Source organism: Mirounga leonina, unplaced genomic scaffold, assembly GCF_011800145.1.
Source record: "Mirounga leonina isolate KUSES-001 unplaced genomic scaffold, KU_Mleo_1.0 Mir_94, whole genome shotgun sequence".
Classification (NCBI taxonomy): Eukaryota; Metazoa; Chordata; class Mammalia; order Carnivora; family Phocidae; genus Mirounga; species Mirounga leonina.
Window position 1 is genome coordinate 40,202,229 of NW_023270855.1, and position 8,985 is coordinate 40,211,213.

Here is an 8,985-nt window from a genome sequence, read left to right on the forward strand (position 1 = left end):
GTGCCTGGCCAGGGGGGAGGGGTTGCAAATGGAGCAGAGAGGTTTGGTCCAAGCAAGAGAGACAAGGCCCGTTAGATGCTGGTCAAACCCGAAGGCTGCACTGCCACCCCGGGAGTGGGCAGGAAGTGCTAATTTGCATGCCACGTGCATATTTTTGCATATTGAGATAAGATGGTCTTATTAAAATGTTTTTTTTTCAGAAGATCACAATGGGCTCCTCATGACTCAACCCAGGAGGAGCTGGATTGGGAGTCAAATCCCATCTCCGCTGCTTCCAGGCCCGATGGAACAACTCACTCTGAACCATTGGAGCCTCAGTTTCCTCCTCCACTCATTGGGGCAATGCTATGTACTTGGGAATTAGGCATCCTTCCAGCTGTGCCTGGTATGTGTGGGGAAGGAGGGGCTGGAGGGGAGGGGGAATGGTGATGGGGCTTATGATTCCCATTCACTTTCAAGAGGAAAGGTCAGGAATTCTCCCCAGAAATTCGCAGGAAAGCCAGAGTGACCCAGGGCAAGCCTTTCCTCTGTACAGGGAACATGGGTTCTCAGTTCCCAGAGAAGTCTGGGAGTAGGGGTACTCCAGTTGTGGGGTGAGTTCCCTCACTGCCTGTTTACCAGGAAGATGCAGCAAGACTCTTTGTGAGGTCAAAGTAGGGTCCGCAGGCTCTGCCAAGAGCAGGTCTGGAGGCCGGGGGCGGGGGGTGGGGGGGTCCGCAGAGCCTGGGGTGAGGAGATTCCAGACTTGCCCAGCTTTCTTCTATAAGAGCAGCTAGGCCAGTGTTCTGAGGCCAGCCTGAATGGGCAACAGCTGCCCTGGAGCGTCCAGCAGAACTGCTACAGCGTGCAGATGGGGGGGCACCTAGTGGCTGGGGCTTATGGGGAGCCCTCAGTTCAATCAAAGCCATGGAGCTGGCAGAGAGTGGCACAGGAAGCCGGGAGGAGGCTATACGGAGTTCCGAGGGCAGCGTCCATCTCACTCCCAGGGATCTGACCTGCAGGACTGGCCGGGGTCACATGGCAAGCCTGACTCCAGACCCCAGCACAATGGAGGCGATCTATTATTACATAGTCATTTAGTCATTCATTAACCCTTGATAATTCCCTGCCCTTTGAGGGGCAGGAGCATGCCCCACATACCTACTTCCCCTGGGTTTGAGCACCATCCCCCTCTCCTGCCCCATGCCTGACTCATCGGCAGCCTTTCCTGTCCATGGCCTGCTCCCCACCACCCCAAGGCAGCTGGCTTGGCTTTTCAGGCAAGACCTGAGTGGCTTTTTGCAAAATGCTGAGTCTACATCCTGATCCTCCCCGAGGTCTCTCTCGGTCTCTCTCAGCGTGTCTGTCCATCCGCCTCTGCCTCTCCAAAACTCCTCCTCTCTCATTTAAAAATTAACACCTCAGCAAGATGGTGCTCTGGAGCTGCCAGACCGGGCTCAGGGAGGCCATGCCAGTAGGCGCCAGGTGGGTCGGGGGAGGAGCCCTTCCAGCTGGGGGCAATATAAACAGACAGAAGCCTCCTTGTCTTCCCCCCGCCCCCGACTCTCACTGGCCTACCTGGGTGTGACCACCCAACCATCCCCTTCTGCCTGCCCGGAGCCCAGCGAGGCTCTCTGACGTCTGGACCTCAGAGAGAAGGCTTGGCTCTGCCTTGGGGGTTCCCTACTGTCCTTTGAAATAGATTCTGGGGCTCAATCATTTCTAGAACAGCCAGGTTGTTTCTTACCTGCCTAGACCCTGGGCCCAGCTGGGAAGGGATCCAGAATCCTTGCAAGCCACGGTCCCCTGTGGCACTTGTACCTGGAGGACCTCCCTCTCCTCACCCCACACCTTCTGGACTGTGATGCCCCCGCTCAGCCAGCCCCCCTGGGGCACAGTGGTCCCAGGCCCGCCTCTGCCCTGCCTGTCCCATCAGCTCCCATCCCTGCCCCTGTCTCCTGCCACGCAGCATAGGCTGTGCCTTCTGTCAAGACCAGGTGCGCCCCTCATTTGCCTAACCTGGTACCACTTCATGCCGGCTGAGGAAAGAGAGCAGCACGTTTCCACCCAGGCTAGGGAGAGGGACAGCCCTGCCTGCTTGCCCCTTCGTGTGGCCTGAGGAGCTGGAGCTTCCAGCCCTGCTGCCTGCCCAGCCTGGGCCCATCTGTCTTGAGTGCCCCTAGTCTCCCCTGCACCCCCTAGACAGCGGAGTAGCCTCCAAGCCACACAACATTCCTCAGCAGATCCTAATGGCTCACCCATTCCCCCCTAGAGTCAGTGCCACTGAAGATTTCATAGGGGACTGGGCTGGAAAAATCTCCTACTCCTCCAAAGGCCTAGGTAGTTGCTGCGTCCTAAGTAAACCTGCATGATGCTTGAGGCTAATGTCCTGGCTTCTGTGACAACAGGTCCAGGCTGAAAGGGGCTTCTCTGCTATCCACATCCCCAGGCCACTCCAACCAGAGGGCGAGGAGTCCATGCCTCCTTTCTCCCTGCTCCCTGTCCCACTTCACCTCGGACCCTAGAATAGGCAGAGGTCTTAAAGGATCTAGCCCAGGAGATGGTGAGGCTGCAGACAGAGCCGTGCTTCTGAGAGTGGAGAGACCCAGACCCCGTGCTAATGGGAAAGCTGGACTGGTTCTTGGCAGAAAGCTTCCTTTCTCCTCCCTGCCTGGTGTCCAAGGAGCTCAGGGGGAGGGTCCTGAGTGCCAGCACCAGCCCCAGGAGGCAGCGGCCTCATGAAATGGGACCAGGCAGCCTCTCTGGGGCCTTCCAGCTTCTCACACCACGCTGCTCTTACTGGCCCAGCTGCCACCTCCCATAGCATCAACGTCTTTCAGTTACGGAAGAAGAACCCCTGGCCTCATCCGTCTTCCAGGCTCAACAAATGAAGTGCTAACTGCCCCTCACAGGAAGGGCAGGTATCAGTTAAATGGAGTGGGGGTGGAGCTGTGTCCTGCCCGCCCCTCAACCATCTAGCAGAAAATAATCCACTACAGGGTTGAAGGGCAAAAGCCAAGGGATGCTTTTAGCTGAAGAAGCAAAACGACTTTCCTCAGGGAGTTTCCCTAGCCCACTGCTCAAAGAGTCACTCTCTGGAGTCTAGCCTTGGTTTCTCCTGCTGTCTTATGTTCCATCAGTACTTATTGCCCTCATTCAAGCGCCTTCTGCTGTTGGGGAGGGGAAGGTGGATGGCATGAGGTGTGGACCTGCCCTCAGACAGCCCCCCCGCTTAGCAAACGGACTTCTCACTCTGCGCTCACATTGAGCAGAGCTAACTCATTCAGGAGACGCATCCCTGGCCTGCTGGTTTCATTCAAGTCACCAAAGCCCTCTGTGCCTCAGTTCCCTCATTTGCAAAATGAGCGAGTTGGGGACAGGTTGTTTCTCTTTCCCAGTCTTGGTGGGGGAGGCCAGCACCCGCTTGTCTCCGCTCTCTGAGGGCCTGGGGGGGCGGCTATCAGAGGAGGCAATTTGCCGTGGCCATTCTGCTGATGGGGCGTTAGGCGGTGATGGAGGGCAGGCTCCGTCAGAGCCTGACTTAGCCCGCTGCTGACGCTCTTCACTTCCACCTGGAGGCAGAAAAACGTGTCTCGGGGAGAGTTAGAGCCACTGTCAGTGTGGCCAGGGGCTCCGAGGAGACTTTTGTTTATTTGGAAGCCATTTAGACACCTAATGCTCTTCCGAGGGGAGAATTTCTGTCTTTTATTTGTCCTCATTTTCTCTTGCCACAGTGGGATGCAGGCCCCAGGGCGGGGGGCGAAACCAGCATCTGGGCCTCTGTGCCACGCACATGGCTGCAGCGCGGGGGGCCAATGTGCAGGTCAGGTTCTCCCAAGAGGGGCTCTGAGAATGCCCGGAGGGGCACGGAGGACAGAACCTAGACCAGAGTCTGCAGCCTGGGTCCGTTTGCCCACCGCAACCCCGAGACAAGCCCTGCCCTTCCCTGGCCCTGTTTCCTCAGAGGTTGGACCAGCAGCTACGGGGGGCGGGGGGGGGTGGGGACCACCAAGACAGGGGCTCCTGGTGGGAGCAGGCCCTCTGGCTGGACAGTCATGTCCATCGCCATCCTGCCTAAGTTGGGTAAGTGAAGGGCAGTGAAGGTGATGCTGTGCTTCCCTGTACTCACACAACCAAAGATCTTTCTCCAAGGATGCGGCCACCTGGGCGGCTGGAATCTCAGTGCAGGGGGGAACAGGCTCTCCTTACACCCTGGCTCATCATCACCCCGGAGCCGAGCCCTGCCCCGTGAAGCCATGGCAGCCTGCCGTCTGCCTGCCCGTCTCTGCCAGGAACAACCCCAGGGGCTGTGTTTCCGCCTCCCCCTCGTGAAGAGGTCCAGCGAGAAAGAAGCTGGGGCCTGGACAGTCTCCTCATGGCAACCTGCACAGTCTGCTTCCATCCTGCCTCAGCCCTCTGCTCAGATGCTCTGCCAGGGACGCCCTTCTCCCCACCTGCAGCCCCGCATCCATCCAAGCCCTCCCAGTTCTTCTGTGTCAGTTCCAAGGCCCCTTCCTCCAGCAAGCCTTCCCTGACTACCCAAGCCTCACATTGCTGAGTGACCACATCCACAGGACGTAATTCATGATTTGAGGTATTCATTCTGTTTTTCCTATGTCGTATTTCCCCACTAAGTAGAGAGTTCCCAGGGGCCAAGGATCTACACCTGCCACAACCTACCCGATTAACTAGTGTCCTCTCTCAGTCAAATAATCGGAGTTCAGTGTCCCTCACGATGATGAGGTCTTTCCGGGGAGGCCTGGGTTTCCCCAGGAGCACGGTGCTGGGTTCTTGATCTTGGAAGCCATGATGGAGACACAAAGGCCCAGGAGACTAGTGTCACTCTTGGTCATGGGGAAACAGATCTGGGATGACAACCTAGGTCTCCAGACTTGAAACTCCATGCCTGATCTGCACTGCCCACCGGGTGGCCTCAGGCAAGTCTCCTCCCCCCTCTGGGCCTCAGTTTCCCCTTCTGTCTAACAAGGGGTTCCTACAGGCTCTGACAGTCTGTAGCCTAGGACTTGGCCCTGATTTTGGTGTGCCAGCAGTGATGGCTACATTGTCTGAAAGGGTTAAACTCCAGTCCTTCCCATTTATTACAACAAATGGCACTAAGCGGACTGTGGGTCATTTATTGTGCGGAGGATCCTTGAAGGATTCTTTTTTTTTAAAGATTTTATTTATTTATTTGACAGACAGAGACACAGCGAGAGAGGGAACACAAGCAGGGGGAGGGGGAGAGGGAGAAGCAGGCTTCCCGCGGAGCAGGGAGCCTGACGCGGGGCTCAATCCCAGGACCCTGGGATCATGACCTGAGCCGAAGGCAGACGCTTAACCGACTGAGCCACCCAGGTGCCCCGTCCTTGAAGGATTCTTAATGCCTTTGGAAGTGGGGTCCCTGTCTCATTGCACCTGGAGGCCACGCTGCATCTGCACCATGCTCTGGCAGAGGCATCTGTGGGACATCACATGGCGAGAGGTCCCCGAGGAGCTAGTGGGTGAGGCAAGGTAGCCACTGGCGGGTGTGAGCACTGACAGGCAGCCCATACATGGAGTGTGCCTGGCTGGGGGCCCTTAGGGACCACTGACTCCAGTCCAAAGGGGACAGAGAATAGGCAAATCAGAGGGGGCTAAATGAGGTGGGGACAGCCTCCTGTTATAGGACACTTGTCAGGACAGGCAAAGCTGGGGCAATGGGGCTCGGAAAGGTGGGTCCTGGCTCAGGTCATGCTCAGCTCTGAGGAGTCTCCCTTCTTTCCCTAGCTAATATGCCCATCCCACCTTGCTCATCTTACAAGGCCAAGCTGGAATCCCTCCTTCTTTTCTAGGAAGACTTCCCTGCCTGCCAGCAAGTAGGTCCTGCTCTTCCTGGGGAGGCCTGAGTCTCTGTGTGGTTCCCTTTCATTTAAGCCTTTGCTGAGTGCCAAGTCTTGCCCTCGAGGTGTTACCTGCTTTGGGTCTTCAGGCTGCCCCTGCCAGGGGTACCATGTTTCCCATTATATGGACAAAGAAACAGAAGCTCAGAGAGGCAAAGCGACTTACCTATACTACCTGTGATATCTGATGCTAAAGCTTTCACTCCTCGTGCCCAGACTAGACCACTCTTCCTGGGCATACCCCAAGCTCCTGGAGATGCCACTCAAAAGTCCTTATGTCAACAATTCCTGTATTCTCCCAATGCCCAGGTTCTGTGCGGGGCCCTGAGGAAGTGACAAGGACAAGGGAGACTCAGGCCCCAGCTTAACAAGAGTCCAGTGTGCAAGCATTTTCCTGAATCGGAGATGGAGGCTATGGACCCTCTGTGTGTGTGTGTGTGTGTGTATCTTGGGAAGTGGGGGCAGGAGAGTGAGGACTGGCCTGGGGTGACCTGTCTAGTTGAGGTGGGGTCTGGGAGGACTTCCTGGCATAAGCAGTATTTATGGGTCCATAAATATCATGGGCTCAAGTGGTAGGGATGAGGGAGTATGTTCCTGGTGGAGGGAACCATAGGAGGAAAGTGCTAAGAACACCGGGAGCTGTCTAGCCCACTGGCTAATGGAATGGCAAAGGGTGATGAGAGGGAGGCTGGAGGTGAGCACGCTGGAGTGGGGATCTTGCTGCCCCGGGTGTCCTGGGTGGACATTCCCGATGGGCTTCCTCCTCCCTTGTGTGGCATAGCCAAGCCCACGACTTGCTTGGCCCGTAGGAGTGTTTCCATAAAGACCTCTCAGTTTCTTCTGGTCTGCTGAGCTGACCTCCCCTCAGCCCAAATGCAGGACTGGCACCAGCCAGGTCCCCTGCCATGGCTGGCCCCTCTCTGCAGGCTGCAGCTTTACCTGCCCCTGCCACCCCGTGTCTTCCAGCACAGGCACCTCTTGGCCAGGTAGGTAGTCTTTGCTGCCAAACATATCAATGTGCCTGCCATGGAAGTCCCCCTATTTCTGGGAAGACTTGATTTTTCCTCCCATGATTTTAAACTGGGGCTGGAGCCAGCTGCCAGGAGGCTGAAGATGTTGTGAGCCTCAAAGTTGGAATGTGTAAATTCTTACTACCAGTGTACTCTTAATTACCTTCCCTCCTTATTTGTCTTCCTTTAACGGCCTGTCAACCAAAAGCTCCCACCTTTCCCTCTGTGCCAGCAGCCTCAATTAGGTGCATATCTGTGGCGGCTGGAACTGAAATGCCCAACTACCAAAGCCCACTCACCGCACCCAGCCTGGATACAGCTGCCTGATGGCTTGGGCACTCTTCAGGTACAGTACTGCCACTCGGTGCCGAAGGGCAGAGAGACTGCCCCGACACTTCTTACCCTGCCACTGCAGAGCCTGCTTTGGGAAGGTTCCCAACCTAACCCCAGAGGACACCTAACCCCAGACGGTAACACCCTTTGTGCTGGGTCCCTGGAGCCATGCACTACAGGCATTTATCCAGCAAATAGATGGGGGAGGACACCATGCACCCATCCTGCCCTGGGTATGGGGGCTGGGAGGGGGCTGGTTAGCTCAGGGCATGTCGACTCTTCTGTGTAGAACCTCCCCACCCCCACCCCCTCTGTCTAGCCTGGAGGGACTGCCCAATCCAGAGGTGGGGGTGGGGACATCTGGCACAATCAGGCATCTGGTTTGGTGAGAGCCCTGCTTGTCCCCGTACAGCTGGTCCAGCTTGGCCTCCCAGAGTCCACTAGGCCCCTTCTGGTCACCAGGCCCCAAGCCAGTCAGGGGTTCGGGGCTCAGGGCACTGCCTTCCTCAGACAATGTTTTGGGGGCCTCAGAGTTTGGGACCTATTGGCAAACCTCACTCAGATCAGGGGAGGGGGAAACTTCGAAGCTGTCCCCTTGTCAAACCCTGGCTTGTGAGGGTGGGGCAGGTGTGGGACAGCCCAGGCAGGACTGGGGAGCTAGTAAGGGTTGTCCTGAGCCTTATTTCCAGCCCCTGACCTCTGCCCTCCTTAGTCTAGGGGCCACCATTCTTCCCTCAACATTAAATCCTCCTCGGGCTGACCTGTGAGTACCCAGGGAGTGGGAGGCTCACCCCGATATCATGAAGTGGGGGCTCTTGCCCAGGTGGCTACTGTTCCTCATTCCTCATGTTAAGCGCAAAGTCTGTGGTCAGCTACTGCTGAAGGGATCTTGCCCCAAGCCGGGCTGGCAGGAAACATTCTCCCAGCCTATCTGCAAAGGGGAAGAGCAGAGTTCCAGGGGCAACTTCCGGGGAATCTCTCGGATGCTCTCTCCCAACCAAGAGCATTTCAGTTTACCAAGCAATTGACTCCCATTCTCACCTCATCCTAGAAATGGGGTTAAGCACCCACACAAGCATCCACAAGAGAGGAAACAGGCTCTGAGAGGCCCACAAGCTGCAGGGTCAGAAGCCACACCAGCCCCAGCCTTCTCCCTGCAGCAGGGAGGAGCCAGGGGCCTCAGGACAGAAACGATTGGATTGTGCAGGGGTGAGCTTCCGGGCACTGGAGGAGGAGGCTCTGGAAGCCTCGGGGCTGGGGCTAGGGGCCGGTCAGCACACAGTGCCTGCTTAGGCCGGTGAAGTAAATGAGTGGCTGTGGAGGGCTGCATCCTGCCATTCTCAGCCCCTCACAACTGTGCAGCTGGATCCAGGTTCCTGCTCAGAGATCCAGGAGACCCAGGCCCTTTCTTTCTGTCATGGCGTGGGGACCCGAGTCCCCTAGGAGAGGACTCCTGCAAGTGGCGAGAGCCCCTGGGGGTGTGAGTTCAGCACCGATGCCCTCTTCTCTGGTCTGCTAAAGTGTGCCATTCCACCATTAAACCTGTGACTCCAGGCCTTAAGCCTGTTGAAGGTCGAGCCCCCAGAAGGGTCACACAGGCGCCTGCCGTGGGCCGCGGGGCCAGAAACTCCTACCGCGGGTGCGGCGGAGAGGGGCACGGCGTCCGAGGCTGGCGGACAGAGGCGCGCACCGGGAGGTGGGCCCACGGCTGGGGCGCAGGACGCGCGCGCACGGGCTCCGCTCGGCCGCGCGGGCCAGCAGGGCCGGCTCGGGGCTGCGCGGGC